The 16965-nt window shown below is 47.9% G+C and overlaps 1 protein-coding gene across 7 annotated transcripts in view; it reads left to right on the top strand.

The window, feature by feature from the left end:
• The first annotated feature begins 637 nt into the window (after positions 1 to 637).
• The window catches only part of LOC133342611 (glutamate receptor-interacting protein 2-like), a 189862-nt gene continuing 173534 nt past the window's right edge, over positions 638 to 16965 (top strand). For all 7 annotated transcript variants that reach the window (XM_061551863.1, XM_061551862.1, XM_061551858.1 and 4 more), the window contains exon 1: positions 638 to 753. The gene's annotated coding sequence lies outside the window, so the exon portion shown is untranslated. The remainder of the gene's footprint in view (positions 754 to 16965) is intronic.

The following is a 16965-nucleotide window of genomic DNA, read 5'->3' as shown; positions in this document are numbered from 1 at the left end:
ATGATGCAGGCGTCAGGGTCGGGATCGAACCCACGACCATCCCATTTACCGGGCGAGGTAGTTAACGTCACAGTGGCAGCTTGCTGTGCAGCCATAAACTTTAGTCGTGTACGGTTTGAATTTATAACGACTGTACTTGCTTTTGCCGTGTACCTGCAGTTAAATTTATTTCTGCGTAACTAATTCCCGTGATGTTTTATCAGCGTGCAATTAAGCTCAGCGTGCATGCAAATGCCTCATTGTCAGTGTGGTGATAGCTGGGATTGGGAGCGGTGGTGCAGTGGTGAGCACACTGCGCTGCGAACCCAGTGAACGAGAGTTCAATTCCATCTCTCGACCTGCATCAGTGGCGAATATTTGGGTTTCCCCGAGGTCGACTCGGCCTCAAATGTGTACCTGGTGCGGTGTCTTAAAACACCAACGCTCGAGAGACATGTGACGTTTTGGCCTTCAGAGGTACTCGCTAAAAGCACGTGTCCCCAATAGCCTGTTAAAGGCTACATGGGGCAATGTTGTCTTTGTAATGGGAGGGTAGGTGCTATGCATGGAGCCAACAATGTAGGGGTGGGCTCTAACTCTTGGATGCCAGGTGTGGTTGGGTGTGCGTCTGGAACTCCTGGATTCACTCTCTCCGTCATATCTCAGCGCCGATCGCTGTGAAATATTCCTCGGCAGCAGCACAGGACCTCCATCGTGGTGGGATGCACGGCTTGAGGAGGAGCGTGTCGTGCGTCGGAGGTTTTGACAGCGACGGTGAGTGAGTGCCTGCGTGGGTGAGAGAGCACGTGGGTGAGTGTGTGAGCGCGTGGGTCGGTGCGTGGGTGAGAGAGCACGTGGGTGAGTGGGTGAGTGTGTGAGCGCGTGGGTCGGTGCGTGGGTGAGAGAGCACGTGGGTGAGTGGGTGAGTGTGTGAGCGCGTGGGTCGGTGCGTGGGTGAGAGAGCACGTGGGTGAGTGGGTGAGTGTGTGAGCGCGTGGGTCGGTGCGTGGGTGAGAGAGCACGTGGGTGAGTGGGTGAGTGTGTGAGCGCGTGGGTCGGTGCGTGGGTGAGAGCACGTGGGTGAGTGGGTGAGTGTGTGAGCGCGTGGGTCGGTGCGTGGGTGAGAGAGCACGTGGGTGAGTGTGTGAGCGCGTGGGTCGGTGCGTGGGTGAGAGAGCACGTGGGTGAGTGGGTGAGTGTGTGAGCACGTGGGTCGGTGCGTGGGTGAGAGAGCACGTGGGTGAGTGGGTGAGTGTGTGAGCGCGTGGGTCGGTGCGTGGGTGAGTTGAGTGATTCGTAGATGACCAAAGTTTGTGGTTGAGGTTTTGTTGAAGCCATTGTGCGCCACCACTGTTGATGACAACGTTGTGGATCACGTTGCTGTTGATTATAATGATGAGCATCCTTGTGACCTTGATCCCATTGCTGCTACTGCCGATGATGATGCGCCTGTTCCTGTTAACGATGAGCACGGTTGGCTACGTACGGCGCGAAAAAAGTTAAACACATCATTATCCTGCTGCTGCTACTGATGAAGATTGTGGTGTTGCTGTTGATGGTGATGATCCTGCTGTTGCTGCTTATTATGATGATGATCCCGTTGCTGTTGATGATGGTTCTGTTGCTGCTGCTGTTGATAGTTCCAGCTGCTGCCGATGTTGACAATGATTCTGTTGAGACTACTTGGCTGCATTAATTGCGAGGTTCACATTTGTAACGGAGCACTTTCAAAGACGTCGGTGGGTGGATGAAAGTTGAAAATTTGCGAAACTTCCAAGCCAGGTGGTCTGTGGTCACGAGATGGCAGTGTAGCAAGTAGGCTGATGAACCCAGCCATGCGGCCCTCTTAGAGTTACATCCTCGAATGCGTGAGTCCTCTTGAAGCTGAATGAGGTGTTCCTTGATGCGGTCATTGCTGGTTCCAAACGGTCCAAAGTGGCCTGCTTCTCTCAACGTTGCGGTCCATATGGTGGCTCTTCAATCGTGGCCACGGGTCCCGAAATGGTAGTTGAGTGGATGGATGATCGGGTCGTTTTCAAACCCGCCATGGTTGCACAAGGCATGCTTTGGTTGTGTTCCCCTCGGCCTGGTTTTGTGGTGAGATACATTTTTGTATGTGTGGAGACGGCGAATAAACTATTGCCCATTGCAGTGGTGTTAACGGTGCACGGAGTGACCAACAGTACATTCTTGACATCGCTCATCGAATTGTGCGCGATTGCTATAAATGTTTTTTTTTCCAATTCTCATGTTGTTTTGTATGTCGTGGGTTTACATGACTTCGATAGAGACTAGAGGCCGGTACATTAAGCACATTTTTTGTTATCGATTTTTTAAACATTTAATTGCAACTCTAAATTGTGACATTTCATCAATTTTCTGGGGGACTGGGGTGAATTATTGCACCCCGACTGGGATTACTGGGGCGCAGGAGTGACACCACAATTGACTGCGACCAGAAATGGTTGATTGCAGGAGGATCCAGCAATGACTTGTCACAGTACTGAATTGTGTGACTATTGTGCAGCGATTTGCAAGTTCCTTCACGTGTCTAACCTGGACCACGCTCTAGGCTGCCTGCAGGGAAGAGGGGTGTGTGTGTGTGAATATTACAATTATTGGGTTCAAGCGGATGCTTTGACGACAGAAATCTGTGCAACGGTAGTGATCGGCACAAGAAGATGTGACAATGAGCCTGTGTCAAACGCATCTTCTGTGTTGATGAGGTCATTTCATGTCCGGTGCCCTCTGTATCAGGGCTTCCCAAATGTCAGTTCTCCTCACCCCACGATGGTCTGACCCTTAACATGTTCGCCAATCTTAGGGAGTTAAAAAAAATGTGAGCGTGGTGTCACACGTGTAATCCATAGTACACGATCCATATCTACACACACGGCCAAACTCCAATGTAAGTCAGAACAGCTAGAAAAATATAAACCAGACTTTTATTTTACCAGTTAAGGCACACTGAGCTGTGCAGCTCTTTTTAAGAAACAACCAAGCCACAAATGATATCTCAACGGGAGTGGCTTACCATGGGCAAATTTATAGCTGTCAAATACTCTAAACGCATGTTTCTAAATGTGGAGGTAAAAACTGGAGGACCCGGAGAAAAATCCCACACAACCACGGGGAGAACACGCAAACTTCAAATATACAGACGTCAGGGTCCCGGGATGGAACCCATGACCTCGTGTATACTGGGCGAGGAATTTAAACATCTCACCACCGCGGCACCCCTTAGGTGTGGCATTTCAGTGGAGCACATTTGTATACAAATGTTTTCTCCTGGGTGCTGCCTTTTCTTCCCACGTGGTAAAATTATTTTTTTTAAACATCTGGTCAAAAATCATAAAGCAGGATCCTTCTGAAAAAGATTTCAGAAGTTCAGTGATGCCTATGCTGGATATATCAATAAATTATCATTGGCAATTCACATGCAAATAAAAGCATGTAGTGTGTTCGTTATATGCATCCGATAAGTGAAAATACAAAACCCGTACTCAGGACTGACATTGTAGAATGCTGTAAGCTGGAATTGTTTTTACAGTTTGCCATGCAACATCATGTGGAACATACGATGATCAACTTCAAAGGTAAAGCTCAAATATTCGTAAAAAAACAGTTCTTTTAAGGAATGTAAGATGTTTTCGTTAAATTTTAAAGCGTGCACACGTGCTCCTTACGCTGATGCATGTGGTGCGTCTGTGAAATAGGCTGTTAAGGGGGCTCCACGTGTCTTATCAAAGGGCTGTTTTAAAAAGTAAGCGTCACCATCGTCGGGTTTGTAGCTGTCTTGCATTAGAGTCATTGCAGCCCTAACCAGGTACAGGCGGATGCTCTGGAAATATTCCACTCTGTCCATTTGGACACCACGGCGGCGATATGTTAATTATTCTTAGGTTTTTTTCGGTAAAGTCACGTAGGTAAAAAAATAAAATTTAAATTAATATAAGTAAAATAAAATAAAAATCACGACGTTTCGGACGCAACACAAGCTTCCGTCTTCAGGTGGTACCGTCACAGCACGCTTGCTGTATATCGTAAATGAGAAATTGCAAGAGATAAGAATATGAATCCTTGCAGTCACGAAAGCTTCAAATCTAGATATGTTAATTGCCTTGCCTGGTATGCAGGAGGGCCGTGGGTTCGATCCCGACCCTGACGCCTGCTGCTGTATATTTAGAGGTTGCATTTTCTCCCCGTGGTCGCGTGGATTTTTCTACGGGTCCTCCGGTTTTTCCCATCCACATTTAAGAAAAACTCGCTGAGAGTATGCGGCTGTTTTCAATATCTACAAAAGCCACTTCGTTGAGCTATCATTTGTGTTAGCCAGGTCGCTTCTGAAAAATAACTATATAGTTCAGTGGGCCTTACCTGGTACAATTAAAATAGTTTATCGTTTTTATTTTGCACATCAATACTGTGTAATGGCAGCAACAAAGAAATTCACCAACTCGCAACCAATGTTGTTGAGTGACTAAAAAAACCTGTACATTGTACAACTTGTGTCGCTCTTATCAAATTAAACAGTTGCTTTTCTCTGTAACATGCCTTCGGAAAGAAGTAGTTTTTGATGAATATTCTTAGGTTTTTTCGGTAAAGTCACGTAGGTAAAAAATTAAAATTAATAAAAGTAAAATAAAAAAAAATCACGACATTTTGGAGGCAACACAAGCTTCCGTCTTCAGGTGGAACCGTCACAGCCACGACAGCTGTATCAAATACTTGATACATTTGATTTTACTTTGATTAATTTTATTTTTTTTACCTACGTGACTTTACCCGAAAAAACCTAAGAATATGAATCCTTGCAAGTCACGAAAGCTTCAAATCTAGAATTTTTTATGAATGTTTAGGGGGGGGGGGGGGGGGGAAATGTTGTCCTCTCTTGGTATGTGTAGATTGTCGTCTAATGCAACATTTGAGAGACTTCGATCTATAAAACGGGGATCTGTTAACACGTGTTGTGTGCTGCTCATTAGCACGGAATAATGTTTCATTTAGCTGCCCTTTTTTCACGTTTAGGCTGCTGTTGAAATCAGTTTTATTATTATATATTTAACCTTTTGAAAAGTCTCCTGTGAATGACTTCAAAATATGGAAATTGGTGGCAATGTACAATATTGTTCCATGGTCATTAAATAATTTTCAGTTATAGATGCTTTGTTGCTATTCGCAAAGCCACTAACCAACCCATGTGTTCATCTTCTTGGTTTTTTCGGTAAAGTCACGTAGAAGGGAAGTAATAAAATAATACAAATAAAACATAATAAAATAATTCTCACGACGTTTCGGCTACAACGCAAGCAGCCGTCTTCAGGTGAAGAAGACGTTTCGGCTACAACGCAAGCAGCCGTCTTCTTCACCTGAAGACGGCTGCTTGCGTTGTAGCCGAAACGTCGTGAGAATTATTTTATTGTTTTTTTATTATTTTATTACTTCCCTTCTACGTGACTTTACCGAAAAAACCAAGAAGATGAATCCCTGCAGTCACGAAAGCTTTAAATCGAAACCCATGTGTTGTGATTAATGTTTTACTGCGAATGATTACTTTGTCATAAGGGATGGACGGTTCCGCAGTGGATAGCGCACTGGCCTGTAAAAATTCCATCACCCGAGTTCGATACTCGGCCATGGGTGACATCAGTCCTGTGACATTCCCTTACCCACCCTCGTTGACCAGAATGGTGAAGTATGGTCAAACAAACACCCCCGACTGACGTGGCATGGGGAGGCCTTGAGTCAGCAGTCGATTAACAAACGACTGTAAATTGTTATTATTAGAGTATTAGCGAGTGCCGGGAATGTAATGATGCATCGATTCGCCCATTAATATTGATTATTTTAAGCTCGGGATGTGTGTATCGAATCATGTTTTTTTTGTTAGAAGCGGTGTTGTTTTTAACTTGTGTATGTTGTGCGCACGGCTTCGGGCAACCGTAGACGTGAGAAGGAAAACGGCAGCAGCATGGTTTGAGAAAAGTGCTTTAACGAGGTGCTACCGTTCATGGCAAGAATGATTCTAATGGTTGAGATCCTTGAAGCTGCCCGATGCCCATTTTGCTAAATTCACAGATGACTCGTTTTGAAAAGTTGTTGCTTATGTTCACGAGCAGAGTTTTTTTTTGGGGGGGGGGGAGGGCAATGCCCCCATACCAGTAGTTTACAATTAAGATTTACAATTAATTAGTCTCGTGCATCCGCGATTCCTAATGTGAGGGACAAAGCGAACCGCTGCTCCTCCCCCAGATATCGAAGTCAAACTCCGCCTACGCTTATATTCAGCAACAATTTTTCTGGGTCAAAGAGCAAAATACACTTGCGAGATGCGAACGATTGCGTGAATGCTTTTTTAACAGGAATATTAAATGGCAATGCACTGGGATACATTCAGTGTAACATCTCGTTCTGTGGCATGTTGTTGGTGGAGGGGGTGGGGGTTGAATCATTCCATCCCCCGCCCCCCAGCGAGCGTGACATATCGGTGATAACAACGGTCATTAATCCGTAAAGCATTCAATTTATATATATATATTTTTAAAAAACCGCGTTAATATTCCACCGCAGAGCTACAGATTTCGTTTAAATCACAGCCCTGTAATCGATACACTCGGGCATGAGCTGTCCACGTGCCAGAGCTTGGCTCTGAGAGGCAGAGCTGCTGCTGCTGGTGGTGGTGGTGCTGGTGGTGCTGGTGGTGGTGCTGGTGGTGCTACTGCTGCTGGTGGTGGTGCTGGTGGTGCTACTGCTGCTGGTGGTGCTGGTGGTGGTGCTACTTCTGCTGCTGGTGGTGGTGGTGGTGCTGGTGTTGGTGCTGCTGGTGGTGCTGGTGGTGGTGCTACTGCTGGTGGTGCTGGTGCTGCTGGTGCTGGTGCTGCTGGTGCTGCTGGTGCTGGTGCTGCTGGTGAGGCTGCTGGTGGTGATGGTGGTGGTGCTACTGCTGCTGCTGGTGGTGGTGCTGGTGGTGGTGCTGGTGGTGGTGGTGGTGGTGCTGGTGGTGGTGGTGCTACTGCTGGTGGTGTTGGTGCTGCTGGTGAGGCTGCTGGTGGTGATGGTGGTGGTGCTACTGTTGCTGCTGGTGGTGTTGGTGGTGGTGGTGGCAGTTCGGGCCCCAGGCCATGGGATTAGCGTCACGAATACCCCACGTGTCTCTCTCGTGGCATGAGAAGCCCTCCACGGCTCTTGCGATGTGGTTTTCTTTTGCCGGTTGTGCCACTGGTTTTGCTCGCGCGTCGTTCGGCACGATGTCCGACGTTTTTTTGCGCCGCGTGTGTAATTTTTTTACGTTACAAAGACAAAGATCCCCCGTGTAGTCTCCACAGACTGTTGGGGCAAGTGCTGTTAGCGAGCAGCGCCTGATGAGGGCCAGCGCTGTGGCACACACACACAGGGGGTGGGTGGCCAGCATGGGCACCTGCATTAATTCATTTTCAGTAGTTGACAATGAAGATTATCTATATATATAAAATCGTTCATGTCTGTCTGTCTGTGTGTGTGTGGACTTTGGCCCATACGCACTTTCATTGGACGGCGGTTGCCCCTGGCAACGGCTAGCCACGCCTTCGCCGCTTTCATTGGACCTGGCAACGGCTAGCCACGCCTTCGCCAAGGGCTGCAGTTTCATTGGACGGCGGTTGCCCCTGCCAACGGCTAGCTACGCCTTCGCCACTTTCATAAGCTCCGTATTTAATTAAATAATAGCCATTACACAGTATTGTTGGAGCGCTAGGGGGGGGGAAGGAACGCCACCCGTACCCTGCCTCTTCCAAGCCGACAATTTTAGGCGAGGCCGCAGGCTTTGCACGCTACTAGGCCTCGACACCCACCACGCCACTCTGAGGTAAATTCATCAAAGTTTTTCCTACTCTTCACTACACCCCCACCACAATGTGTGCTATTAATATTACTTTTAAACCCAACGCGCCAACAATCGATTACTTTAATGTTCACTGTACAAATACTCATTAAGCTGGGTGAGCGTACTGCCAGTCTATCATGTACACTGTAGCCTGCTTATTAAGCTCGGTGAGCGTACTGCCACTCTATCATGTACACTCTAGCCTGCTTATGAAGCTGAGTGCGTGTACTGGCAGTCTATAATGTGGACTCTTGCCTGGTTATTATAATCGATTCTTTATATGTTCTTTGTACAAACAGTCATTAAGCTGCTTGAGCGACCCCAGTTCGATTCCAACTCACGCCCACCACCGCTGACGATTATTTGAAACGGACCTGGCCCTCCCCTAGGTCCACTCAGCCTCAAAAGCGTAACTGCTGTCGTGTGTGAACATCGTCACTGGGGAGACAAAGGCGGCGGGGCATCGTGGATCCAAGTCCCGGGCGAAGCCGGGTCATGTGTATGTGTGTTTGTGTTTATGTGTATGTCTGTGTGTCTCTATGTATGTGTGTATGTATGTGTATGTATGTGTTTGTGTGTATGTGTGTGTGTATGTATGTGGGTTTTTTTTTATGTCTTTATGTGTATGTCTGCGTGTCTCTATGTATGTGTGTATGTACGTGTGTGCATGTGTGTGTCTATGTATGTGTGTGTGTGTGTATGTATGTGTGTTATGTGTCTGTCTGTGGCTGCATGTATGTGTGTGTGTATTGTGTATGTGTTTGCGTGCGTGTTTGTGTGTATGTGTATGTCTGTGTGTATGTGTTTGTGTGTATGTGTGTGTATGTATGTGTGTGTATGTGTTTGTATGTGTTTGTGTGTTTACGCTCGCATTACACAAATGTGTTGCTGGTCTAAGGCGTTCCTCGCACAGCATTGCCGCTTTATTATTTCAGTCGTTTACTGCCTTACGCACCCTGAAAGTCGTGTGTGTCTGCAGCAAGCGCGTGTATGTGTACCTATGGACGCGCGCGCGTGTGTTGTGTAGGGGGAACGGTAGTGTAGTGCTTAGCGTGCTGTCTGTGTCTGTGTGTGTGTGTGTCTGTCTGTGTCTGTCTGTGTGTGTCTGCGTGTGTCTGTGTGTGTGTCTGTGCGTGTGTGGTGTGTGAGGAGCGGTGGGTGTAGTGCTTAACGCTACGCTGCGCTACCAACCCGGCGAACCCAGTTCCATTCCCGCTCACGGCCACCACCGGTGACGATTATTTGAACCTCCCCTAGGTCCACTCAGCCTCAAACGAGTAACTGGTGTGGCGTATTAACATCGGCACTTGGGAGACAAAGGCGGCTGGGCGTGGTAGATCCAAGTCCCGGGCGAAGCCGGGTCATGTGTATGTGTTTATGTGTATGTCTGTGTGTCTGTATGCATGTGTGTATGTATGTGTGTGTATGTGTTTGTGTGTATGTCTGTGTGTGTATGTATGTCGGTTTTGCCGCCGTGGTGGATCCAAGTCCCGGGCGAAGCCGGGTCATGTGTATGTGTGTATGTGTTTATGTGTATGTCTGTGTGTCTGTATGCATGTGTGTATGTATGTGTGTGCATGTGTTTGTGTGTATGTATGTGTGTGTGTATGTATGTGGGTTTTTTTGTATGTGTTTATGTGTATGTCTGCGTGCCTGTATGTATGTGTGTATGTACGTCTGTGGATGTGTTTGTGTGTATGTATGTGTGTGTCTATGTATGTGTGTGTATGTGTTTCTGTGTTTGTATGTGTGTGTATGTATGTGTGTTATGTGTCTGTCTGTGTGTCTGCATGTATGTGTGTGTGTATTGTGTATGTGTTTGTGTGTGTTTGTGTGTTTACGCTCGCATTACACAAATGTATAATGCGGGTCTAAGGCGTTCCTTACACAGCATTGCCGCTTTATTATTTCAGTCGTTTACTGCCGTATGCACCCTGAAAGTCGTGTGTGTCTGCAGCAAGCGCGTGTATGTGTACCTATGGACGCGCGCGCGTGTGTTGTGTAGGGGGAACGGTAGTGTAGTGCTTAGCGTGCTGCCTTTGTCTGTGTGTGTGTGTCTGTGTGTGTGTCTGTGTGTGTGTCTGTGTGTGTGTCTGTGTGTGTGCGTGTGTGGTGTGTGGGGAGCGGTAGTGTAGTGGTTAGCGTGCTGTCTGTGTGTGTGTTTCTGTCTGTGTGTGTCTGCGTGTGTCTGTGTGTGTGTCTGTGTGTGTGTCTGTGCGTGTGTGGTGTGTGAGGAGCGGTGGGTGTAGTGCTTAACGCTACGCTGCGCTACCAACCCGGCAAACCCAGTTCGATTCCCGCTCACGGCCACCACCGGTGACGATTATTTGAACCTCCCCTAGGTCGACTCTGCCTCAAACGAGTAACTTAACTACTGTAGCGTATTAACATCGCCACTGGGGAGACAAAGGCGGCCGGCCGTGGTAGATACAAGTCCCGGGCGAAGCCGGGTAGTACAGCTAGTACAATATATTAATACAGGTAGGAACAACAGGTTCCACACTGCCCTCCAGGGATTATTTGTCTGTCTGTCGTGCATATTTGTCTGTCGTGCACGAATGCGCTGTCCAACCAAGTTCCTACCTGCCCACCCCGAAGGAACGTGTTTGTATGCACCCGCGATTTCTCATGTGAGGGACAAAGCGAACCCCTCCAACCCCCTCCACTCTCCCAAATATAAAAGTCAAACTCCGCTATGGTGGCTAGCACCACGCCCGGCCGCCTTTGTCTCGCCAGTGTCAATATCTACACAGCGTAGATGTGGTGACTGCGCTCTTGCGCCACGTGGGGGAGAATTACTGGACGTTGTTTCTTTGTCGATCCGCTTCTGGATGAAGGTGTCCCTCCACACCACACGCAATGCCTGTTTTTTAGTATTGCCATTGCTGTGTATTTATTATAAGCATGGCTTGATTACTCACAGGATCTTTTCCAGGGTCTCCCCCCCCCCCCCCCACCAAATACTGGCGCCATGGAAATATTTTCTGGCGTCGAGTCCCGGACAGCTCTGGCTGAAATGAAGCGCTGCTTGTGTAACACGTGACGTGTCAACGATTCAGAGACAGAGTTTCCAGGAGGCACTTTCTTTATACTGGTAGGAACCACCTGGTTTATCAGCCCACAGGGGATTATTGTGTCCGTCCGTCCGTCGTGCATCCAAAAATGGGAGGGATGGGGCTGGGTGGGGAGGGTGGGGAGGGGCTGGGTGCGGAGGGTGGGGCTGGGTGAGGGGTGGGGCTGGGTGGAGAGGGGCTGGTCACCCCGTGGTGCCCTTATAAAACTCAACGTTTCACCTACTCACGCCGGCTTGTGCCCGCCCTCACAGTCGGCCATATTTGTGGAATACACCACGCCGCCATTGCCCCTGGCCATTGACCGAGCAGCCCAACGTTCCAACCAGCTCCCTCCGCAGGAATGTGTTTCACAACACTCTCCACGGTAGCTCAGTCCAGCCTGTACACAGCACGAGCCGTCTAACACTGACGTCGCTGACTGAGATAGCCAACTACTCTCATTCTTAGCGCAACATCGAGTACGTGTGGTTAATGCAGACATGATTTCTTGCGAAAAGTTTATATTTGGTGTTTGAACACCTTAACACCTGTTTTTATTACTCTTTGGTTATTTCGGTTCTGGCAATAAACCCTATTTTATTGCAAGAAAGGGTAAAACCCTATTCCTATTTGTTCATACTTTGATACTGGCAAAAAGGTCCCATGTTGAATTCACATCTAAATTGTTCCCAGTTGAATGCAAGTACCTTGCCAAAAATACTGGCGGTCACTGTGAAATGAAATGCTACCACATGCTTTGTGCATTGTGTGTAACGATGACGGCGAATAAGGCTTCCCCTTGCCGTGTCAGTCAATCCACAAACCTGGGTCTGCGCGATATTTACCAAGTTGTTGGCTGCTTGCTGAATGGGACAAACGCTGTCTTCAGGTGAAGAACAGGTTTGTCGGAAAGACAGCGTCTGACAGACCTGTTCTTCACCTGAGGACGGCCGCTTGCGTTGTGGCCGAAACGTCGTGATCATTATTTTATTATGTTTTATTTGATTATTTCCCTTCTACGTGACTTTACCGAAAGAACCAAGAAGATGAATCCCTGCAGTCACGAAAGCTTTAAATCGAAATTTAAACGCTGTCTCTTCTCTCGCTCTCTGCGTGAACCGCCGAGTTCCTGCGACTGATGCACGCCCTCTCTTTCCACCAGGTGGCATAACGGTATACACAATAGTACAGCACATGTATGATTAGCTGGCTAAGAGCACACCATTTTTAATCACACTTCTGATATAAGCAACACATGCTTGCATTACACATGAGGAGAAGGCTCAGGGCAACTTCTGATATGAGCACTCTCTCTTTCCACCAGGTGGCATAACGGTATACACAATAGTACAGCACATGTATGATTAGCTGGCTAAGAGCACACAATATTTAATCACACTTCTGATATAAGCAATACATGCTTGCATTACACCTGAGGGGAAGGGTCAGGGCAACTTCTGATATGAGCACACCATGCATTGCTTCAAAGGAGATGGTGCTTATATCCACATTGGAGTGTATTCAAATAATAGTACATTTCCCAGTAAACATGCAGTGTTGGACCAACGTTGTCATGTGGTTGGAGCCATTGGACCAAGGTTGGCCCAACGTTCCATTTGGAAGGAGTTCTCCTCGTGTCGTGTCAGTCGTGGGGGTTGTTTGACCATACTTCACCACGCATGCTCGGAGTGTATTGGTAAAAGTAGCACCTAAAGGGGCCGGTTTATATATCACTTCAAGGGGTCCGTCCGTAAATTACGTCACGCATCTAGGGGGGGGAGGGTCAGACATGTGTGACAATGTGTGACGAGGGGGGGGGATGAGAATTGTGACATCACATCAAAATGCACAACTTAAAACAAATATAGACAACACGTTCTACTTAATTAAATCGACTTTTTTTTATAAATGTTTTCTCCTACAACATCAGAGTGCAGCGCCACATTAAATACGCACAACAATGACAATAGTTTAAAGCGAGTTGAAGCATGTTTTATTTTTTTTTGGGGGGGGAGGGCAGAGCTTTGTGACGTCATATTTGAGGAGTGGTCTGACTTTTTGTGACGCCGTGTGACGAGGGGGGGGGGGGGAGTCCAAAATCGTCCAAAATCGTGTGACGTCATTTATGGACGGCCCCTTGCCACCACTCCATTCTGTGTCTCCGCACACATAAATTAAAGTGTGTTTTGGTCCATCGGTCTATTGGCTTTCCAGACCAATATTCTTTTCCGTGACCGAGCACAGTGCACGAACCCCCGTGCCACCACCACCGCACTCCCTGGACTGTCTCCGTGTCTCACGAACCTCGGCTTTTCGCTGTGGGTGTCACTGCACTGCATACCCACATGTACAAGACCGACTGGGTTACGATATTGACTCTCCCGAGAGAGTGACCGAGTTTATAAATGCCAGCCCAGTTGCTCGTGTGTTGTCTGGCTCCAAACTTAGTCACTAATGAAAGTCTCCATCATGCTTGCAAATGCCCTGCCATGTGCATGCATTATTTAAATGCAGCGCGCTATGTGTGTCAGCCCGGTCGATTAATTTACCGTGTTCCGAGCCAGCTGAGAGCCCAACTGACGTGGCGAGTTTTTTATTGTTGTTGTTGTTCTTGCAAGACGGATCTTTGGAGTTAGAATTAAGACGAACAGGTCCAATTGTCTCGGTTGGCATAAAATTACAGACCAAATAATTCGGCCTAGAACAAACAGCAGGGTCTAAAGAAAACAAATAATGCAAAAATAGTAGATTTAGGCCAAAGAGCAAACTCTACAGCACATTCAAAACAAAATCCACTGGTAAAATGTGTCGATAAATAATTATATGGTGAAATCGCCCAGAATGCATCAGATCTCGGAAACTAGGCTGGGTGGAGTGGATAGTGACCACCGTGTACACATCGCTACAGGCTACTGTGGGGCCACGTGGTTGAACAGCAGATGGCAGTGGCGCAAGAGCTATTGTTGTGCTGTACTTCGATGCTCAATGCATCTGTGCTCTGTGCCTGCCCCGACCGGCACTGACCAGCGTGGTGAAGTATGTTCAAATAACCCCGAATGACCCCCACGATGTGGATAAATCCTCATTCAGCTGTGGCTTGTCCAGGGAGCTCTACATGTAGATCATATGAATGAGTGGATTCATCATTGGAACCTCATTTGCCAGTAGCAAAATATGATAATTGGTTTGTTACCCTTTTATCTGGCAACAAAACTGACAACTTTTTCTACAAGGTGTCATGTTTGCATTGACCGCAATACCTGCAGTCGGAATGCAAACAAAAAACCACAACTCTGATAATGTATACACTGTCCTTGAAAGTGCGCCTTTTGGCGTCATCTGGTCCAAACACCATGTGAGACTAGACTCTAAGAAAAGCTGTCTCGGGTGTGAGTGGATTCATGTTGAAAAGTGCAAACGCTGTAAATACTGTAAATCATAGCATCAACCCATGACAGACGTGAAACTAAATATCACACCGAGCATTTCTGTTTATTTAGCTTGATATACTGCTGGTACTTTTGGTTTCATATCCGTCCCCACTCCATTCATTGTACACTCAAGGAAAGCCTTGCCACGCAATGGCCCCTTGAGGTTGAGCATTTGATCCCCGGCTTTGCTGACCGTCACCTGCGCCGATCCATCAGCTTCCAGCGCTCCGGGATGAGACCCACGCAGAGCGAAACCCTATCAGCGGCCACTCAAGGCTGGGGTGGGGGGGGTGGTGGTTCACGTTGCATTCTCCGCAGTGCTCGAGTTTGCCGGTGCGACCGCAAGCGGCAGTGCCGACGGCCGTAGATCATTGGACCGGTGCTGACGCCGGGAAATGGCCCAGCTGAAGCCGCTGCGGAAGCCCCTTTTTGCGTCCTAGCGGCTCTCCCATCGTGCGGCCCAGAGGTCGCAACCGGGTACCCGATACCCGTACCCTACCCGATACCCGGCTGCCCGTACCCGGCCGGGTACAGGTACCCGTTTGCGACCCTGGTGGGGCCGGGTACGGGTAGACCATGAGTCACTGGTGAGTAACTGTTTGTCACTCATTTCCCAACGTCTTGTCTCTTCTCACAATTCAAGTTCCTAGAATCAACCCACCCGCGCCTGCAACATGGCTTCATCCTAGAGGTCGCAATCAGGTACCCGATACCCGTACCCTACCCGTACCCAGCCGGGTACGGGTAGGTTACGGGTACGGCCGGGTACGGGTACCCGTTTGCGACCCTGGTGCTGCCGGGTACGGGTAAGGAATCAAAGCCCGTTTGCGACCTCTGGTGTGGCCCCTCGTAACCTCCTTCCCTCTCCCCCACTCCCTCTTCCCTCCCCTGCACGCCCGCCCTTCAGCGCCCGCTTTACGGCCACGAGGCGTTACACCTTCACTACGGCAGCAGAAAAAAACGCTTTGATTTATTTTCTAGGGCGGTGGTGGTGGGGGGGGTGGCAGTTAGTAGTTTCAGGATGATGGTTTAAAAATAAAATTCGCTCCCACGATATTTTTTTTGCGGTATAGTGAAACAGTGGTGCAGTGGGTGACCTACACTGTGGATCTCGGCAACCCGAGTTCGATTCCTGGCCATGGGTAACATAAGCAGAGCAGTGAGTGGTACTCTGTGTCTGGACAGATTCTGGGTGCCCTCTTCACCAATCCGCACTAGACCCAGGATGTTGAATGTACGGAAACATAATCGCCATAGCCGATGTGGGGAATGCTTCATCTAGTGGGGTGGTATGACTAAGGACTGGGTGCGAAATGAGTTGTGCTGAATATTTTGACAGTCATCGTTGTCACCGAGGGCCCAGCTTATTGGTGTGCCGCAGACAGAATTTGTATTATTGTGTGCCGCATCTATTAATGAGTCCAATTATCTCTGCAAGAACAGTCTGAGCAAGTGGCAGTGCTAATAAGTGCATTCTCGGGCGATGGATATGATGGCAGGACACTGACGATGATGCTAAATGTAATAGTGCATTGCCAGTGTCATATCGTTATTGAAAATGAACCAAGGTTTTCTAAAAACGTACTTCCATCAACATTTTATTAGGCGTGACGATGAAGGTTTCTTGCAATCACATAATAAACCACCTCAATGCAACGTTCGGGTAATAAAAATTTACCGCAAATAAAAGTGGTGTCCGACCAGAAGATGAAGTAGGGCGATATGTTAACTACCTCGCCTGGTACACAGGAGGTCGTGGCTTCGATCCCGACCCTGATACCTGTTGCTGTATATTTGAAGTTTTTGTGTGTCTCTCTCTCTCTGTCATCATCACGGTGGCGAGGAGATGTTATCTACCTCGTCTGGTATACAGGAGGTCGTGGTTTCAATTCCGACCCTGACGCCTGCTGCTGTATATTTGAAGTTTTTGTGCGTCTCTCTCTCTCATCATCATCACGGTGGCTAGGAGATGTTAACTACCTCGCCTGGTATGCAGGAGGTCGTGGTTTCAATCCCGACCCTGATACCTGCTGTATATTTTGAGTTTGCGTGTCTTTCTCTTTCTCCGTGGTCGCGCGGATTATTATCTGGGTCCTCTGGTTTTTCCCTTCACATTTAGAAACACGACTTGAGAATGTTTGGCTGCTATACATTTCCACGTGATAAGCCACTTCGTTGGGCTATCATTTGCGGCCAGGTCTCTTCTGAAAAAGATCTATATAGCTCAGCGAGTCTTACCTGCTAAAAGAAAAAAAAATACAGTTTAGTTTAAATAAACCTTAACAATAAACAAAAAGAATGTGCGTGTACGGTACAGCCCATTTTCAATCAACTGCTGCATGACGATTACGGTAGTTATCCGACCATACTTCACCACGCTGATCAGCGTGGGCTTGCAAAGGCGGGGAGCGTAGACATTGGAGCATAGTGCAGTACAACAATTGATTTTTTTCTGCACTGCCCTCTGCTGCAAACATAACGCCGCAGCAGCCTACAACGCCTGCGTGTCATTCATCCAGGAGCGATCCACGCTTAACCCTGCTTAGCTGCTGAGGTCCTTTCGATTTAAAGCTTTCGTGACTGCAGGGATTCATCTTCTTGGTTCTTTCGGTAAAGTCACGTAGAAGGGAAGTAATAAAAT

Source organism: Lethenteron reissneri, chromosome 15 (assembly GCF_015708825.2).
Source record: "Lethenteron reissneri isolate LAM-NWPU_2019-01 chromosome 15, ASM1570882v1, whole genome shotgun sequence".
Classification (NCBI taxonomy): Eukaryota; Metazoa; Chordata; class Hyperoartia; order Petromyzontiformes; family Petromyzontidae; genus Lethenteron; species Lethenteron reissneri.
Note: the sequence above shows the minus strand (reverse complement) of the source record. Positions and strands in the feature narration are given on the sequence as shown.